Raw genomic sequence first — 19,696 nt, 5'->3', positions numbered from 1 at the left:
GTATAAATTTACATTGCTGGTGTGAAGCCCTTTGAACACATCACACAGTCACAGCGCTGGGCTGGCCCTGCTCAGGGACCTCCAGGGCTGTGTCCAGTTCTGGGTCCCCACTCCAGGAAGGACATGGAGGGGCTGGAGCATGGCCAGGGCAGGGAATGGAGCTGGGAAGGGGCTGGAGCCCCAGGAGGGGCTGAGGGAGCTGGCAAGGGGCTGAGCCTGGAGCAAAGGAGGCTCAGGGGGGACCTTGTGGCTCTGCACAACTCCCTGCCAGGAGGGGACAGCCAGGGGGGGTCGGGCTGTGCTGCCAGGGAACAGAGACAGGAGAAGGGGAAAGGGCCTCAGGCTGGGCCAGGGGAGCCTCAGCTTGGACACCAGCCGGAATTTCTGCATGGAAAGGGTGCTCAGGCCTTGGCAGGGGCTGCCCAGGGAGCTTTGCAGTGCCCATCCCTGCAGGTGTGCCAGGAAGGGCTGGAGGTGGCACTCAGTGCTCTGGGCTGGGGACAAGGTGGGCACTGGGCACAGCTGGGACTCCATGGGCTGGCAGGGATTTTCCAGCCTCAGGGATCCTGGGATTCTGAGTAGTTTCTTCCCACTTGCTCAAGACTTTCGTTGCCACCCTCAGTGCTGGATTTCACCTGCTAATACACAATTCTTTTCTGATGAGTAGGGAAAAAGGGAGCTCAACATAAGCTGACTGTTTTTGATATTTAGGCAGATTTAAGCTGTCGAGGCAAGGAAGGCCTTTCCCCAGGCCTTTGGAAGAACATTCCAAATGCATGTGGTGCTTGAAAGATGAAGACACATCAGCCCTTTCTCCTCAGTGCCAGCAGTCAGCCTCAGATCTGGTTTGTGTCACATTGCTCATGTTCTGGTGGGAAAGAAGCAACATCTCTGTGGCCATCTCTATTCTTCAGGCGTTTCTGGCTGATTGTCGCTCTCCTGTTGAAGCAGGATGGGGGAAGGTAGAGGTGAAACAGCAACAGCCACTGAACTGAGGGCAGCAGTCCCAGATATACAGTCCTATAGAAAGAAAATTATGTCATCAGCTCGGCTGTCCTCTCTTACAGCCCTTAGGCTAAATATGTCCTGGCTGGACTGTGTAGGAGAAAAAAACACCCTCCTTTGCACATCCAGTGGAAGAGTTCACTGTGTTTCTTTTTCTTTGTTTAGGGCTTTACTTTACAGGGTGTTATGTTGTATCTGTCTGGACACATGCAGTATTTAAATGCACCGTGGTTGAAAAGGTGTTCTCAAAGCTGAGTTTTAATTACCTGTAATACTCGTTCAGCTGTCTTCTCTTCTCCCTTCTGGCCCCACCTGACTCGTGGGAACACAGGGCTGCCTTTGTTACGTGCCTTGAGGTCACTGAACTCACACAGGCCTGGATCATGGGGGAAAAAATATCACCAAGATAAGATCTGCTGGAGGAACACAAGAGCATTTCTGTCAAATATGAACATATTTATTGTCTGGAGGGAGATACTGACTTGGCCTCTGGCCTCACCAGGTGACTTCTGCTGTCCTGAGAGGTGTGAGGGCCCAAAGCAGACATGAGTGTCGTCAGCATAACAAGGAGTCCTTGGCCTGTGGCAGCTTCTAATTAAGCTGTAGATTCCTTATATATATTCTCAGTGGGAGGGATTTGCAGGATTGGTACCGACCGAATTAAGTCTAAGGAATCTTTAGGTGATGAGCAATTACTGTTTTCACTCCAGAAGCCCTCCTGGAAAGGGGGGCCAGGTTGGGCAGATAAGATCTGTTGAGTGTTACAGGCACCAGTTACTAAAAGACTGCTGAAAGAAAAAAAAAAAAAAAAAAAAAAGAAAAGAAAAGAAAAAAAACCCCAAAACCAGAGCTCACTGGTGCCTCATTCCATGTCTCCTCAGATTTTAAATAAAATGGGCTGAGTTGAACTTGACCATGGGCTGTTTTGAGGTGTCTAAACTTTGTGGAGGAGCTGATCATGAGCACATTGTTCCACTGGATACTTGGCTGTCTGTGTGTTAGGAAAAAGCACTGCTGGGCTGTGCTCAGGGGTGTGGATCTGTTAAAAAACCCCAAAGCAGCTACTCCTTTAAAATACTTGTTTGCTGTATGTTAGGATGAGTGTAGAAGGATTTGTGTGTGCAGCTTCTGAAAATTCTTTTTCCACCCTGTGCTTGTTCAGTGTGGCTCTGCAGATTCCTCAGTATTCCTGGCAACAGGCTTCCTCTCTCGGGATGGAGCTCAGAAAACTTGATGCTGCTATTTGTTACTGCCGGTGCCTATTTTTCAGTTTCCACATTATTTCATCTGTGGAGTGGAAGCAGGCTGCTTCCTGCGCCTCTGACTTCACTCCTGGACAGTGTCTCTGCTGGATCCAGCAGGCTCGGGAGAGTCCGTGCTCTGCTGGAAAACACTGCCAGCGCTGCTCATCCCATCAGTCTTCCCGACATGACTCAGCCTGCTCTGTGTTGTGGTTTTGTAGGGAATTACAGCAACTCCCCGCTGTCCCGAGGCAGCGGCCAGCAGGCATCCTCTGCTCCCTCTCACCTGGGATGCTTTCACCGGCCTTTCCTGCTGGATCCGCGGGCAGGAGGGCCGGTGTGCTTCCAGTCCTTGCTGTGGCCTTTGGGATACAGGCTGGATGCCAGCCCTGGGGGGTGGTGATGCTGCCTGGCCAGGGACTCTGCTGCTGGTGGCAGCAGTGGCACGGAGCCAAAAAATTCATGGAAAGCTTGGGGAATTGGTTGTTTTGCTTCGTGTTAGTGTGGTGGAACGCGACTTTTCTATTTGGTGGAGGGTTTTTTTAATATTTCTAGGGTAGGACTTAACATCTGGTACTCATATATACTGCTAAAAGGAATCCTTCCTCCCTGCAGTGACTTTTTCAGCTTTCAGAAGTGATGCTTAATGAAGGCGTTCCGCGCGTGCAGTAGGAATCACCAGACTGAGCTTGGGGGATGTACCCATTTCCTCGTGTTTTAGGTGCTGTTTGCCGGCAGAGCAGCACTGCCGGGAACTGTTGCACCACCCGCGGCCGGGCTGGCACTCCCGGCCTCCTCCTCCTGCTGCTGCCGCCGCTGTTCCTGCTGTGGCGGGCGCTCCGTCCCCTCCTCTCCCGGTGCTGACGCACTGGCGCGCCCGCGGGAGGAGCGGCGGCAGCGCTGTCGCTCCATCCCCTCTGGATCTCCGCTCACCTCTCCCCATTTCCCCCCGCAGGCGCTTCCCGCCGGGCTAGCGAGCAGCCGGGAGAGGAGCACTGAAGAAGCCCAGCCCGGGGGAAGTTGAAAGGCAACTTTGCAGGCGAAGGAAGTCGGGGCTGGCGGAGGAGGCGCGGGCGCGCTCCGGGAGTGGCCGCGCCGCCGCCGTGTCCCCGTCCTGCTGCCGGCAGCGGCGCGCCTGGCTGCGGCTGGAAGGGGACAAGCCGCGTTTGCTGCCGCCTCATTTCCAGCAGTGAGTAGCTTTCCTCTCCGGATGGTCCCGTTTGAGTGTAAAGGGGTGTTTGGCTGCTGCCGGGCGGCCGGGGCTGCGTTTGGGGAGCTTACAGTCAGGTCTGCAGCACAGCCCTGGGGAGTTGCCTGGCTTTTTGCTTGGGTGACTTTTTTGAAAGTGGCGCTTAAGCTTGTGGTTACTTTGCTGTTGTTCGCTGCTTGGTTTTAATCTTAGTTTTTAGTTTGGGGTGTTTTTTACTAGAAACCAGCCAAGCTGCCAGCATGTGGGACAGCAGTGACCTGCCGGTGGCTTGTCCCCCCAGGTTGAGTCAGGGCTGTGTTTCCATCAGGCAGCTTCATCTCCTGCTAGGGCACAGCAGGAGATTCCATCTCCCCCTGGTCTCTGGGTTTGTAGGTTTGTTTGCAGCACAGCTGTGGGAGATAACCAGAGTTACACAGCGTGGCACCGGCTTTGCCCGCACAAACTAAAAGCCAGGGACAATCTGCTGTCCCCTTTGGCACCTCGGGCAGCTCTCCCCATGCCTGACCTCCCCCTGGACTGCTGCCGCATATCCCCAGGGCAGTTGTTTGGGGTGTTCGTGTGGAGGAGCAGGAGCACGAAGGTGTTTTAGACTTTGTGTGATGTCGCAGAGCGGCTGTGCCTGTGCCTGTCACGGTGTCACCGCTGCCCCACAGCTGCGGCTGTACAGCAGGGTGGCCCTGGGTGTGAGCAGCCCGTGAGTCACTGGGAGAACACAGAAACCCTCTCGGAGGGCACTGGGGGGACAGAACTTTATCTGTGAGCTGCACCCTGGATCCGCTGCGGAGTCTTTCCAGGGGCTGTGATCCTGTTTGTGCGTTTTGGGCACGGCTGCCTTTGCTGCTCGTCCTAAACCTCTTTGGAACTCAGTGCTTTAATCTGGAAGCTTAAAAATAGATTTAGAGCAATGAGTCAAGGTTTTTTTTTTTGGTTTTTTTTTTTTTTTTTACTTGACTTATGGGGAAGAAACTAAACCAAACTGCCTGCAGTGGCTTATCTGTGTGTTTTTTATACATATATTTGTGTATATGGACACACAAGTGTACACACAGAGAAGAGCTACTCCAAGTGTTGGTTTTTAGGCTGTGTGTGTATAGATGGGCATGTGTGTTTGTATAAAAAATGTGTTTTTATGGCAAGATGGTGTGAGCAAGGTGAGAGGAGCATTAATTTCTTCCTGCTCTGTCAGGTAATACCCTGCCTTCTTCATTTGCCAGTTGATTTGGTTATACAGACAAAGGCAGGAAAACAGACCATAACAAAACCACTCTTATCTAATCTGCTTAACAGCACTGTCAAGTAAATCATTAACCCACAGGCCTGGTGCCTGTAAAAGATGCTAAAGAGGTTTCCTACTCCTGAAACTCCTCTTTTCCAGAAAGTAAGAAATTAAATTACTTGCAGATCTTGGTTTCACACGTGGGTGTTTGCTGCTGCTGTGGTTTCTGTGCCTGTTAACAAAGTGCTGTAGTCCAGTGGATTAATGATGGGAGAGGACCTGCTCACCCTGCGGTCTTTTTCCTAAGAGAGCAGCTCCAGCTAAGGCAGAGGGGAAACACAGCATTTACTTACTTGTAAACACTGTCATTCATTAATGAAATGTAATTTCACGTGGGTTTATGGCTGATGGAGTGTTTTTGCTCAGCAGCTTAGTTTCCTGGCATCCTGTAATTCAAATCCGTTTGAGCTGGGAAGATTTGCTGTGGGTCTTGCTGTGCTTAATTCCACACCAGATTTCTGTTTTGGTTGACTTTTGTTTCTGTAGGCATGTAAGTGATGGGCTTCTCTGAAGCATTTAATACTTAGAGTCTGTACAGTCCTGTCTGCATTCACTTTACATTTTGATCGATCGTGTTGGCAGAGAGTCTGTTTTGTGCGAGTAACTTAAGGCATGGAAAATCTGTAGCACATGGACAACAGCAGAAGTAGCTCCATTTGTGATGTTTGCAGCCGTTGCCTGAACAAAAGAAAAAGGGTTCAAGGAGGGCTTAAGCTGTTCTAGCTGCCCATGTCCAAAAGCATGACTCAAAACTTCCAGCTAAACTCCTCTAAGCTCCCTGAGTCGGTGTTGGAGTTGTGCCTTTCCTCCCCCAAGCCGGTTCTGTTTTCAGTGCCAAACCCTCAGCCTGGCTGTCTTCTGCCAAAGGTCTGCCTGATCCTACCAGGGCATTTTCAGGCAACTCCAGGGAGAAAATGGGTCCAATTGGAGGGCACAGCTCAGAAAGCTGGACCTCACTTTCAGTGCTAGCCCATGCCCCGAGTGCTGTGTGCCCAAGTTTGGCACGGCTCAGCACCCTGCATAGCCTGTGCTCCGTGTGCCTGGCTTTCCAGCTGCCTGGGAAAGCTCCTGCTGCTCAGGAAAGTGCCCTTTTTGCTTGGTTAACTTTACAGCCTGGCTGCACATTAGCTTTTTAAAGCTGAGCTTTTTAAAGCTGTTCTCCCACGTGAGGAGAGAACTCAGGGGTTGCTGTGTGTCTGACAGCTGACGCCAAGTGCCTGGGGGAGGAGATATCCAAACCTCGAGGAGAAGGTGACTCCAGACCTTTCCCCAGGAGGTGTGAGCCTGTGGAAGGAGCTCTCTGTGCTGGGGACACCCCAGCAAGTGTTCCCAAGTGCTGTGTCAGGTGGTGATACCTTACAGAGGGCGGGGTGGTCCCTCCTCCCTGTCCTGGGAGAGCCCGGTGCAGGAGCAGATCCATGCTCTGGATCCTTGCTGGAGCCTTTCTCCTTTGAGATTTTAGGGACAAGAGGTGCTGATGGGATCTCAGCCAGTTCAGGTGAGCCACGGTCCTTTGGGTAACCAGGTTGCCACACTCTGTGTGCACTCAGAGCTGTTGTGGCCACAAGGGACAAGGAGAAGGAGAACACCTTGGGAATGTCCCTTTTTGCACTCTCCTCTGGCCTGAGGATGGTTTTTTGCCAGGAAATCTGCCCTGATGGAGCACTCTGTTGTCTCCAGCTGCTTTCTGCAGCTGTCTGCATGGCAGAGGAGGTGGGGGAAATGACTCTGGTTAAAAATAGAAAGGCGGATTAGGAAATGTGAGGTATGGTTTCAGCATCCAGCTGGGCTGCTCTCACAACTCGCTGCTGCCACCGAAAGGGGAAGGACTTGCTCATGCTCCTTGCCTCCAGAAAAGTAGGAAAAGAGAGCAGGTTTTCCTGCATAATACCAGCAAAAGAGCAGGTTTTCCACCGTGGAATTACCCAGACACAGGAGAGAAGGAGGGGAATGCCTCTGAGAAAAGCTTGTTGAGCTCTGCTGGCACAGGTGACACAATCCCAGGTGTGCAGGCACTGGAATTCAGGTGAAGGCTCCCATTGGAAAGGCTGGGTTTAAGCTCATCTGGGTTAGTCTGCCCGAGTTAAGGACAAAGATTTAAGGAGATTTACTCTGCTCTTTGAATTGTTCTTATTCTACTGTTTTATGAGGAGAGTTCTACTTGGGGGGGAAAAAAAAGCAAAACCAAAAAATACTGAGGGTGTGATTTCACTGAATGTGAATGTGTAATATGACACTCTCAGAAGAGACTTTATTTTGCAATAAATGTGTGAAGTGTCAGGAGAAAGAGTCAACAGACAAGCCAAGGAGAAATAACTTCTGCTTTGGAAACCATGGACTTTTGAAGTTGCTTTTAGGAAGTGTTCTCTGCACAGTGTTTTGTCACCAGCCTTCAGTGTTTATCTTGTGGTTATCACTGGTCCTTTTGATATATTTTCTGTTGCCTTTCCTAAAACAACTGAATTCCTAAAATCCAGTTAGGAAAATCGTAATTTGCTTTGTGAAAAGTTTGTTTCCTGCTGCTTTTTTATTTATCTATATTTATATTTATTTCCTTTCTTTAATTTTTTAACCTCTTTATCAGCCTTTAGAACAGTTAGAGTTCTCCTTGGTTCAGCTCTGTTGTTGTATCACTCCCAGCCACACACTGATACGCAGTGACCCAGCCTGTACAGTGTTGAGAAAGAAATATCCAGGGGCATTTCAGATATACTAGATAGATCCTAAAACCCAGGATGCATCCTGTACCAAGCATTCCCTGCAAAGGATGTGGTGAAGGGACTGCAGCAGTTATTTATCATAGTGAATGTTTATCTAACAGTTCAGGAAACCTGCAAACCTGTCACGTTTCCTGGGCAAATACTTTGAAGACAGCATTTATTGTTTTTGAGAAGCTGTGAATACAAGGTGGAATTCGGTATCAGTTTACCTTTACCTGGAATTGTTCTACCTTTAAAAAAAGTAAATTTAAGAATTTAAGTTACACTTCAACCTCTGAAAAAGAAACTGGAAGACAAGCAGGTATTTTTTTACTCAGTTAAGTTTCGTAACACTTCAGCATGATTTCTTAGGAATTACTGCGCTGCTTTTCATAACCAGGAGTAAAAATTCATTGGTCTCAGTGATAGATATAAGACTGTTTCCTTGTAGATTTAAAAGATCACTTCAGCAGTCAAGCAGGTTTTTCACCACTAATAGTATGGATGCTGTAATACTTGATTTATTCTTTAAAACAAGGAACTTGAACACATTTGACTTCAATTTATTTGTATTGGAGGACCTGATGCTTAGGGATTCTTGGGTATTAAGCATCAAGGATGAGAAGAATTTAGTTGGAAGACCACGAGCAAGTGAGTTTTGGTGTAACTTTGATTTCAGTTCCTTCATCTTCCCACCTTTCTGGGTTTTTTCCATATTATTTCTAACTCCTTTGGTGTTTTCAAATTTTTCCTTTTCATCTCAGCCACCTGCTTTGCTCTGGGGACATTGGTTTGTCTGTTCTAAACCAGTCACACCCCACCTAAATCCTGGCATTGTTCAGCTCTCTCAGTGTGTTTGGATGTTGTACTGAGGTTAAAGCAACAAAGAACAACCCCACCAACAGCACAGGCTGGGGAGGAGCTGCTGCAGCAACACCAGCTGCCCACTGGGCTCCCTCAGCCTCGGCCACCCTGGCATCCTGTGATCTGTTGGGCAAACCTTGAGAAGCTTTAGTTTATTTTAATACAATTGCACACAGAGAGATGACAGATGATTCAGGTGGTGAGGGGACCTGTAGTTTTGGTGGAGTTATGAAAAGTGGAATTATTGCACAAGCCACATCAGAAATGAAAGCAGCTTTCTGCTGTGTTTGCCTTCACGGATCTCCTTGCAGCTTCTGGGAACAGAAGTGGTGCAACTGTTTGCTGGGAACAGGATTTTAGGGGAGGAAAGAAGTCCTTCTGGGGAGGTGAGAGTGAAGCCTCATGGCCCAGAAGAGTTTGCCCCTGGTTTAATTTCTGAGCTACTACATTTACATCAGCACCTCTCTCCCAAACCACATGTATTTTAAATTATGACAGTATGACTGTTTAGCACAGGGACTATTTGCAAACATTTTTCTCTCTCTGTGGTGGCTTGGCTTTTATCAGATGTGAAGGGAAAGGTGGGGAAAGAATTGATCTGGTAATTCTGGGTTACTTGCTTAAGAGCACTGGGTTAGTGATTTGGATTTATCTGGGAGAAAAGTGACACAGGCTCAGACTTTTGTTAATGTTTAATGTTGTGTAACGTTCTGCCCAGGCATAATTGAGCCATCAGTGCAGGAGTGATCCTGTTGGAGGGGTTTATTGTGAGTGATTGCAGAGCCTGCTGTGGCTTTCATTTCATTGCAGCCTGAGCTCATTGATGAACAGGGTCATCATTTATTTACACTTCTTGGGATCCTTTCACACTGATTCTCCTTCTTTTGGGCAAGGAGGAGGATGAGGAGACCCCACAAAGTTATCTAAAATACCCTACCCTCTCCTTCTGGTGCTGGTTTGGCATTTCCCTGATTTTAGCAGCCTCTCTGCTTTCTCCTGATCCTGGTGATTTTTTCATCTGGATTGTGCCTCTGGGCTGGAAAGGGTCTGACATGTGGGGCTGGGAGGAACCTCAAAGGATGGAGGAGAGGAGAGAAGGAAGAACAGACTCTACCGAGATGGAAAGGAAAATAAGGAAGAAAAAAACTAAAGAGTGCAAACACTCATGCTAGTTCTTGTCTAGCTCTCAGTTTGAGATGAATGCTCCTGATTTTTCTTTGTGATTTCCCTGATTTTGTGAGATTTCTGCATAATACAGTTTGCCTCCATGCTCTGCCATGCAGAGCTTTGAAGCAGAGAGGGAGTCTGCCTAAAAAATAGCTTTGAAAACAGGGGAGCAGAAGCTGCAGAGAGAAGCTGTGGCTGCCCCTGGGTCCCTGGAAGTGTCCTAGGCCAGGCTGGAGCAGCCTGGGACAGTGAGAGGTGTCCCTGCCCATGGCAGGGGGTGGAACTGCATGGGCTTTAAGGTCCCTCCCAACCCAAACTGTTCTGGGATTCTGTGAATTTGTACTCAGAAATAACTTTGTGCATGAAGATTACTTTCAGTTCTGTTGAACCTCTGAATAATCAGAGGAGGAGGTGTCCACAAGTTGAGTGTTAGGGCAGACTTGGCAATTTCTGGATCTTCAGTGGGGACCTGCTAAGCTTTGTAATCCTGTAAGGTAGGAAAGAGCAGTGTGAAGTCCCTGAAAGACCTGAGCCCCACTGGCTTGGAGCTTTGCACATCCTGATCCTAGAGAATTCACTTAGCTGAGAACAGTCTTCATCCTGAGCTCATCCATCTGCCTGCAAGATCACCTCAAGTCCACTTTGTAAATACAGAGTAGTAAAAAGGTAGCTCAAAAATACTTTGAGTCACATTTTCACAGTGGAAAGTGGTTTTCAGCTACCTACAGGGTTGTCATGAGTGAACTTGGAGGTTGTTGTCTGCCACCAGCTGTCTGAAAGCTGCTGTGCCTTTTCAATCAAATTGTACAAACACAAAAAAGGCAAGGTGTTGTGCATTGTAAGCAGCAGTGTTATTTGTCAGTCAACTGCCTGAAATAAAAAATCTAAAGAAAAAGGAGATGGCAGTGACTGGGGGCAAGTTTTCCATAAAGTAGCTATTACTCCTCCCTAGAGAAATTTGCCAGAGCAACACTTGTAACTGCTAACACTTGAAATTGTAAAGATGTGGTGTTTGTGTGGCAAATCTCTGGAAAACATACAGCAGTGAGTTTCAACAGTGCAGTTTATAAATACCGTTGTGGCCCCAGGCAGGGAAATCAGACAGAAAGGAGCATTTTGGTCATTCTGGCTGAATTCCCAGTGAGAATCCCTGTGGGTGGGCAGGCCCTGGCACAGGGTGCCAGAGCAGCTGGGGCTGCCCCTGGATCCCTGGAAGTGTCCAAGGTTGGACATTTGGAGCAGCCTGGGATAGTGGAAGGTGTCACTGGCCATGGCAGGATGGATTTTATCAGTTCCACACCATTCTGGGGTTCTGTGCTGTGCCATCCCATTCCAAGTGCTGTGTTTGGTGGAGACCCACACCAAAATCATCTGATGTTTGTCTTGAGGCTTGATTCTGCCTTTCACCCATCTGGCCTGACTAAATAATACATGAACTAAAGTGGGTTCTGCTATTTTTAGGCACAAAGGCGAGCATAGATGCAACATTTTTAAATATCAAACTCCCTTGGCTGCTGACTGACCCCAAATTCTGTGCCCTCCCTTAGGGGACACAAGTCCCCTTGTCCTCAATGATTTATGTAGCATCTACAATAACAGGGCCTGTTGCTTTTGGACATGGGTGCATTCATATTTTATGTCTCTGCCTGCCCTTCATGTTTTATTTAATGGAGAGTGTAAGGAAATTGGTTACTTGGCAAAAAGTGGCTTTTAGTGGGCTAAGGAGCTCCAGGTTTCCTGAATTTTGGGCTGGCCCTGTGTCTGCTCTGCTCCCCAGGGGCTGTTCCACTGCTTCTCAAGAGCTTTCTGAATATTCATCCTTCCTTCTTGCTCCTCCAGAAAGGAAGGAGAGCCTGCAGCCTTGCTGCTGGCAACCTGTCTCCTGCAAATCGTGTTTGGGGAGGGCAAGAAATCCCAAAACCAGGCAGGACCGTGGTCTCCTTGTGCTGTCCAGGAGCTGCTGGCTTTTCTGGGCTGAGCTCAACTGTGTCCCCATTAAATCTGAATTTACATGGTCCTATTTGTGGCATGTATTACATTTCAGACTGATTCAGACCGGCACAAGTTTGTCTCAGGATCAAATAAGTTCCAGACCTCACATTGTTTCACTGCTGATGTGAAATCAAACCTAGAATTAGACCCTTGTTGTCAGTGCTGTTGTGGTGCCACACAGGGTGAGCTGCATATTTCAGCAGGATCTCTGCCACTGTACTTCTGTCCCCTCACCCACATGAAATATTTGTGGATTTAGGTTATTTTCAGACCCAGTGAAAAGCTTTTGCAATGCCCAAGGACAGATAATGATATATTTGCTTTTGAAAGAGAATCTCATGTGTATTTATATCCTGTGCTATATCTAGTAGCCCCACCCTTACCTCTTTAAACCACACAAACAAAACAAAAAGACCTGAACAACCTCCAAACTCCAACTTCTGTGACTCTTTAGCATGTTTTGGTGTGAACACTCATAGTACTTGATCTTGTTTCCAGAATACCACTTGTATTTTTCCCACCTGTAGAGTAATTTCAACAGTTCTTGTGTGGCTTGCAGGAACATTTTTTTCCCTTTTTTAATAACCTCTTACTGAAATGTCATATTTTATGAGGTTTAGAAGGTCTGGGAGATTAGTCTAAAAGTTGCATATCAGTGCACAGCTCAAGGACAGTCCTGTAGAGCAAGTCTGGTTGTGGGCTGGCTGGGTAAAGCAGCAGCTGTGGCAAGGTTGCCCTTATCTGTTTTGTACTCCTGAGATATTCAGGAGGCTCATATGCATTTCCCAGGCCTGGAGGGAATTCTGGGGAGTCACAGAGGTGTGCCTGTCACCAGGTGCCTCCGTGGGCTTTTCCTAGTGTCCTGCTCCCAAGGGCTCCTTGTCAGATCACACAATCCCACCATGGTTCTGCTTGGAAATCCTCTCATCCCAAGAGTGCTCCCAAGGGCTCCTTGTCAGATCACACAATCCCACCATGGTTCTGCTTGGAAATCCTCTCATCCCAAGCCCTGCCATGGGCAAGGACACCTTTCACTGTCCCAGCCTGCTGCACCCTGGGCCTCCCCACTCTCACAGGGAACAATCCCTTCCCAGCATCCAGTCTAAACCCAGATGAATTCCTGCAGTACCAGCACATCTTGGCTCACCCCTCCTGCTCAGAGGAGCCCCTGCTCATCAGAAACATTAGCAGAATTGTCATTCCCCTTTTTGTTTGCTTACTCACAGGCAGCAGGGATAGTGGATCCTGCTGGGCATCCCCGGGGAATGTGTCTCCTGAGTATTTACCTATGGGAAGGGCTCGTTCCCAGCAAGCTCTTGCGTGGCTGTGCTGCAGGGAGATGGAAAGGAGCAGCACACTCTCCTGCATCTCCTTCTGATTTTACTAGACCAACTGTGCAGTGAGAGCCTTCCTCTCCTTCCCGTACATGCATGTCTTGAAGAGAATTATGATTTTTGGTGCAACTCTGAGCAGGTATTGCTGGAAAGAGGGGACTCTGTTCAAGACTTAAGACTGCTGCTTCATTATCTACTTGGCCATTCCCCTTTTATCTTCAGCCTCAGCAGCATTTTCCAGTACTTTTGCAGTCTCCCATCCTTCCCAGCAGTCACAGAGCCCTGGCTTTGTGGCCATGGATCTCCTGATCCATCTGGGAGAGGAGATAGGTCAGAGTGGGGCTATTTTCAGGCAGCACCTCCTTGGCATCGCTGCCTTGCTCTCCTTAATACCTTGCTAATCTGAGCTTCACCCACCTGCTTACACACATGCACGTGACTGCAGATTGAAATCTTTCCTCCTCTCCCTCCCTCTCATCTGTTCACACTTAACAACAACAAATAATTAAAGATCCTTAAGCCAGATGCCTCTGGAGCTGCTTGGTCATGCAATACTTTGCCACAGAAGGGACGGAGGTTGGTTTGTTTGGGTTCCTCTTTCTGGAAGAACAGAGCCACGGGGTTCCTGCAGTTCTGAGTGCTGTAAGATGCAGGGCTGGTCCTTGTTGCATTTAACTGTTTGTGTGACAGCAGCTGTGAAAGCCAGGCTTGCTTTTGCAGTGATCCTCCTGAAGCCACAGGCGTCCCTTCATTAATTAAATGGTTAATTCCCGTGTCCGCTTCCCAGGACGGAATGCTGACTTTTATTAATTGTTTTTCCAAGGGTGGATGTGGCTTTTGAGTGCCTGAACCAACTGAGATTATCTAAGCAGTGGGCCGTGTTTGCTGTGTTTGCTGGGAGCAGCGTGTGGCAGGCGCCCTGCAGGGAGCTGCACTGATGCACAGCCTCGTGAGAGTGTGAGAAACACAGCTCACTGTTGAAAATGTTTATTAACGTTTATTAAGGGATAAAAGAGAGAAATCCAAGTGCTGGGATGCTTGGCTATTTGCACACAGTTAACTTAAACCATGTTCTCTGTATACTGTTACATTATAGGGGATATTGTTACATTAAGGGTTTAAACATATTCAAACATTCTTCTGAGTTTTAACCTTTGATTTGTCTTCATGCCATATTATAGATGAAACCAATATATTTTTTTTGTGGTTCCATCCTGTTGTATTTTCATTCCCTGATAATGAGGGTCAATAAATTCTTCCTTTTTTGGGTGCTCTGGTTTCTGTTTCTATTATTTTGTCTTTCAGATAAGATAGTCCCTGAATATGGGAAATTGCCTAATTGTTTTACACCCATTTTCTGAGTTAGTTACATGAAAAAATAATTTCAACATTATGCTACAGTCTAAGATAGTATATATGGCACAAGTACTTATGAAAGCTATATGGTGCATACATAAACTGACAGATTATACTGTATCAAAAGCAGTAATTACAAATTGTACTACATCAGGATTTTTGTGATCAATAATAACTTGCAAAACAAAAGTTAATACATAAATTAGAAAAACAATAACTGTATTTGTTATTTATAACAAGAGGAAACACATCTGCAGGAGGGCATCTTCCAGTCTGCACTGTAAGTTTTGCCTTGCCTTCTTTTAGTTAAAAGAAGATATTTAGATTGATAAGGAAAATTTGCTCAAGGCTGTGCCGGCAGTTGGACACCCCTTCATCCGTTCTGTGGCAGGAGGAGAGGGATCACATGCCCACCAATTCAGGAGGCATCTGATAGAATTTTTTTTTAGTTATTTCTGGCTGTGAAGGGTGGACAAAGTGCTGGCTGAGCTTTGCACTCAGTTTTGGGTTGCTTTGCAACAGTTTTATGGGTTGTGGGTGAGTGGTGGATGACAGCATTCCCCAGGTGGGGGACTTTGGAAGGTGAAATATTGTTCAATTTCAAACTGACAGAGAGCAGGGTTAGATTGGATATCAGGAAAAAAATTCTTCCCTGGCAGGGTGGGCAGGTCCTGGCTGCCCCTGGATCCCTGGCAGTGCCCAAGGCCAGGCTGGACAGGGCTTGGAGCAGCCTGGGACAGTGGAAGGTGTCCCTGTCCATGGCAGGGGTGAGACTGGATGGGCTTTAAGGTCCCTTCGAACCCAAACCATCCTGGGGTTCTATTTTTAAACACAGCTTAATTTCCATGGTAGGAGCACAGGCTGCTCACACTTACCCGGTACCTCTGGCTGAGATTCCCTTGTTTGGCTGGAATTACGGGTTACCTTTGGAACTGATTTAATTGATGTATTCAAATCCTACCAGTTCAGCCTGTGGGTCTGTTACCCAGCCATCCAGTCTTTCCTGTTCAGTGTGCCAGGTAGTGGAATGACTGCCTGCAGAAGAAAGGATGGCTGAGAGCCACAGTTCCAGAGATGTTGCCTGGGCTCGTCCGTAGCCAGGTGGCTGATGGACATCTCTGTAAAGGTGTTAGGACAGCATGACACAGGCACGTCCTTGTGCCTCAACTGTGCCACTAGAAAAGGAATTTAGAAGCAATTGGATGTGTCTGCAGGAGGAATTTACTTCTGAGGCTTTCAGGTAGTTGTTGAAATATTAATAATTTCCAGAACAGTTAGATGGCAAGATCTGAGTTTTTCATCTTCCTAATCTTCTCCTTCTTTGTGAACCTAATTGATCATAACTTTTGAGCTGAGGGGAATATGTGAAACATATTTTGCAGCCTTTGAACACACTGTAAAGAGCTCATGTGACTCTGCTTGTGGTCTGGCAGTTGTTTGACGTGTACCTGGTGGTACTGTCACCATTGCTGAGAGTGTGGAAGGTAGCGTGTTTTCAGTGTTGTTTTGTGATCTTCAATCATCTATCAGTTAAAACTGTAAGGAATGCTTCATGTTTCAGGGAGGATGTTTGTGTATTCCTGTTCTTTGGGTTCAGTGCCCACTTGTTGTCAGCAGCAAGATTTGAGCAGGATTTGCTGGTGTCACAGATCTTCGATGGGAGCAGTGTCACATCTGACACGGATTGGGAGCACCTGAGTAGGAGCAGTGCATGGAATGAGTATGGAATGAGTAGGAATAGTCTGACACACAGATAAAGCTGTGGGCAAGGCACTGGGCAAGGAATAGCTTGGGTTTCTGGAGCCCAAATTCTGACATTTGGAGCTTGTTGAATGATCAAAGTGTGGCATTCAGTGCCCAAAACACTGAGCAGCAATGATGAAATTGCCTATAAAAGGCAAAAGCCAGAGACCCTTGGAGCAGGGACCAGAGCTGCTCTGAATTGTTTGGCACCTTCCTTGTGGCTGTTGAAGAAGGAGGTGCTTGCTGGATGGCTGGGCTGGGAAGGGGAGGATTTGTGTCCCCAGCCACACTGGGTTTGCTATCAAGGCCAAGAGGAAGATCTGCACTGCAAACAGAAGGATTTGGCTTCCTGTGATGGAGAGTAAAGAAAGGTTCTGGGATTTGGCAAATAAACTGAGAGGGTTTTTCCTGCTTGCAGCATAACCACAAAAAGGAAGATGCCAGGACAGTTCATCTGCAATGTCAGGAGATCTGGCTCTAGTCAGACACATCCCCACCATGCAGGCTGTACGCCCATAATTTGTTGGCAGTCAAGATGGTTTGAGATTTCTTCCTTTTTCTTCCCTTTCCTGTGTTTATGATTTTTCTAGACCAACTATGCAATAAGAGCCTTCTTCTCCTTCCTGCAGATACATGTCTTGAAGGACTTATTTGATTTTTGGTGCAACTCTGAGCAGGCATTGCTGGAAAGAGGACTCTGTGTTCAAAAATTCAGACTATTTATACCAGGAGTAATCTTGAATACGTGTGGTGTTTTGTCTTTCAGACCAAGGAACACTCGGTGTTACATGAAACTAAATTAATAAAGACAAACCCAGGGATTGTTTTGTTTTCCAAGAGGAATGGCATTGAAAATGAATCATGTTGATGGTGTGTCTTTTTGGGTCGGTTTATGAAAAGTAACAGCTGAAGTGCAGAGAACAACATTGTGCATGAAGATATTCACATTTCAACTCTGGAGGCTTGGAGTCTTTGATGTGGGTCTGATGTGTTGGGACTTCAAAAGTAGGATGTTTGAAATAAAATATTTATATTGCTAATGAAATATGGAAATATTATTCTAGGCTGGGAATCGTAGAGTGTAAATTTAGTTTTCTTTTGCTTTTGTTACAGCCCTGGCAAAGGCAGTTGGGAGGGAGCAACTGTTGTGGTCTGGCTACTGTCTCATACATGGCCAGTAACAAACCCTAATATTAAAAAAATATGTCAAGTAACTGATTTAAGTCTTCAGAGAGGATCTGTTTTCTCTGTGATTTCTGCCAGGTTTTTTTTCCTAATCTGCATGGCTGGTTTGGCAAATTATGCTGGAGTCTGCATTTCAGAGCCACGTTACCATCAGTCATAAGACTGCTCTCAGTTTCCTTGGGCACAACTTCCCTTTCTGTTCCCATGATTTTTTAATTTTTAAATTCATGCTGCCACTTAGATTCCCAAAGGCTTCCAACAAATCTGACTTTCTAATAATAAATGGCTTTTAGGCAGTCACTGGAGGTAAAAAACCCTCACAAAAACCTCAAAACACCTGCACTAATTGAATTAAAATGTGGAGCATGTCACAAATGTTTAGTCTCTCCTCATTTTCCTGCTTCCATCCTTTTGCCCTGCCTTGTAGGGAGAAAAAACCCCACTCTTTCTGCCTTTTCAGTGTTTCATCTGTGTTCCTTTGAAGGTGTTTTGTAGTGTGTGTGTCAGTGTGGGGAGGCTGGGTAGTGTCAGGAGCATCGCTGAGCGCTCTCAGTGCCGGATTGTCTGCGGGGTTGCACGAGGACACGGGGCTCTATTTCCAGCCCTGCCCTGGCTCTGCCTGACCCAGATCCCCAGGCATCCCGGGGATGAGTGCTCAGCTCTGCTGGGGACAGCAGCCAGAGCCTGCTCTGCTGAGCACAGAGCCCACAGCCACTCAGGGCTGCTGCTGTCCACATCCCATGTGGGCAAGGGTTGAGCGTGGTGCCCGAGGGCCGTGGGTGGTTTGGGGGGTGCTGGGTGAGTTGGTTCTGCTGTAGGAAGCTGCTGAAACATTGACAGTCCTGGTGTCTAAGCGGGTTATTCAGAAAATCACAGAATGGTTTGGCTTGGAAGGGTCTTAAAAGCTCATCTTGTTCCACTTCCTGCCATGGGCAGGGACCTTGTGTGGCATTCGCATTTTCTGAAAAATCCCTTTGCCCAGGATTTTTCTCCTGGGAAGCTGAGAAGCCTCAGAGAAAAAGGAAAACTATTCTTATCTCATTTGCTTCTCCTGTGTTTTGCTGCTTTGGAATGTGGTTGGAGATTGTTTATCCAACAGGTGATTGTTTCATTGGTTTCATGTGAATTGTTTTGACTTACTGGCCAATCAAGGTCAAGCTGTGTCTGGCTCTGGAGAGGGTCATGAGTTTTTTATTAGTATCTCTTTAGCCTTCTGTAAGTATCCTTTCTGTATTCTTTAGTACAGTATCATTTAGTATTCTTTAACATAATATACTATCATAAAATAATAAATTAGCATTCTGAGAACATGGAGTTAGATTCATCATTTCCTTCCTTCATCGGGGCACCCCAAAAATTTCAATAACCTTGTACAGGTGCTCCCTTTCCACCCTGGCCTTGGACACTTCCAGGGATCCAGGGGCAGCCACAGCTTCTCTGGGCACCCTGTGCCAGGGCCTGCCCACCCTCACAGGGGAGAATTTTTTTCCTAATATCCAGTCTAAACTAATTTTTAAAGATTTGTGATGTTCTGTTAATATTTTCACACCCTCCCTTTGCATTTGGGGTGGGGAGTGTGGATTTCCTATTGCAGCTGTTCAAAAATAAGCCAATATTGGTCCCACTGCCATTGCAGACGTTGCATTTTTTTAGGATTGGGACATTAGGATTGTGGAATGGAGTACAAAATGGGATGGGTACTTGGGTTACCCCTGGAATGGGCAGAAGGGCTCTGGCCCTGGTGCCTGGCTCTGCCTCCCTGACTTGGGGCAACTTCCCAGCCTGAAATAATTGCAACTTAAACCTGCCCTGCCCTCCTCCCTGCTCCATCCTTTCCATTCCAGGGTCATTGGAAGCAGGATTTCTGTCCTGGGAAAATAAAAGCCCTGCTTAGGAGCTGCTCCTGGGGTGGGACCACTGGTCAGGTGAGGCCTCCTCCTGAGTGTTTGCTGCTTTTCATAACTGCTGCCAAGCACCAGGAAGATGGGAGAGGAAGAAAGCTGAGGTGTAGGGCTATAAATCACAGAATTAGGGAATTGTTTGGGTTGGAAGGGGCCTTAAACATCATCCAGTTTCAGTTTCTGCCATGGGCAGGGACACCTCCACTAAGACCAGGCTGTTCCAAGCTCTGGTGGAGTCTCATGGAGAGAAATACTCCCTGGTGGTGTTCCCATCTGGAGGTGGGACCTGTTTGGTTATCCGAATGTGCTGCAAGTACTTTGGGTTTTAAATCCTCCATGCTCACCTCTGGGCTTGTGTTCCGAGCTGTTACACCCATGAGGAGATTTTAATTTCTGGGTATTTTTTTAAAGTCTAATTAGGATAGAAAATATATGATGAGGGTTTCTTTTTCTTCTTGCCGTCAAGTAAATTAGAAAAAAAGCAGGCTGCTCAGGGATTGATGTAGTATTCAGGCAGGGCTTTTTCTCCCTCTGAAGCTGTGTAAGTGGTTGTTCAGGGGATGTGGGCGTTGCTTTGCATTTTCATCCCAGCCTCTCTTTTCATAGTAGTAGCTCTACTTGCTCTGACTTCCTGTCCACAGGCCAATGTTTTCCATCTGAGGCTGACCTTGGAAACCTCTCTGTGCAACTTGCGAGCCCACCTGTGCCTCAGTGTTACTTACA

General features: G+C 47.2%; 1 protein-coding gene across 6 annotated transcripts in view; it reads left to right on the top strand.

Moving 5' to 3' along the window:
• The window catches only part of SGMS1 (sphingomyelin synthase 1), a 92,139-nt gene that overhangs the window by 52,811 nt on the left and 19,632 nt on the right, over window positions 1-19,696 (top strand). For 5 of the 6 annotated variants that reach the window (XM_039703687.1, XM_039703689.1, XM_039703690.1 and 2 more), the window contains one exon: window positions 3,202-3,435. The exons of the other annotated variant lie outside the window; for it this stretch is intronic. The gene's annotated coding sequence lies outside the window, so the exon portion shown is untranslated. The remainder of the gene's footprint in view (window positions 1-3,201; window positions 3,436-19,696) is intronic. 6 annotated transcript variants of the gene reach the window in all.

Source organism: Passer montanus, unplaced genomic scaffold (genome assembly GCF_014805655.1).
Source record: "Passer montanus isolate IOZ18808 unplaced genomic scaffold, ASM1480565v1 scaffold167, whole genome shotgun sequence".
NCBI classification, from domain to species: Eukaryota; Metazoa; Chordata; class Aves; order Passeriformes; family Passeridae; genus Passer; species Passer montanus.
The sequence above is the reverse complement of the archived record's forward strand: the minus strand, read 5'-3'. Positions and strand labels throughout refer to the sequence as shown.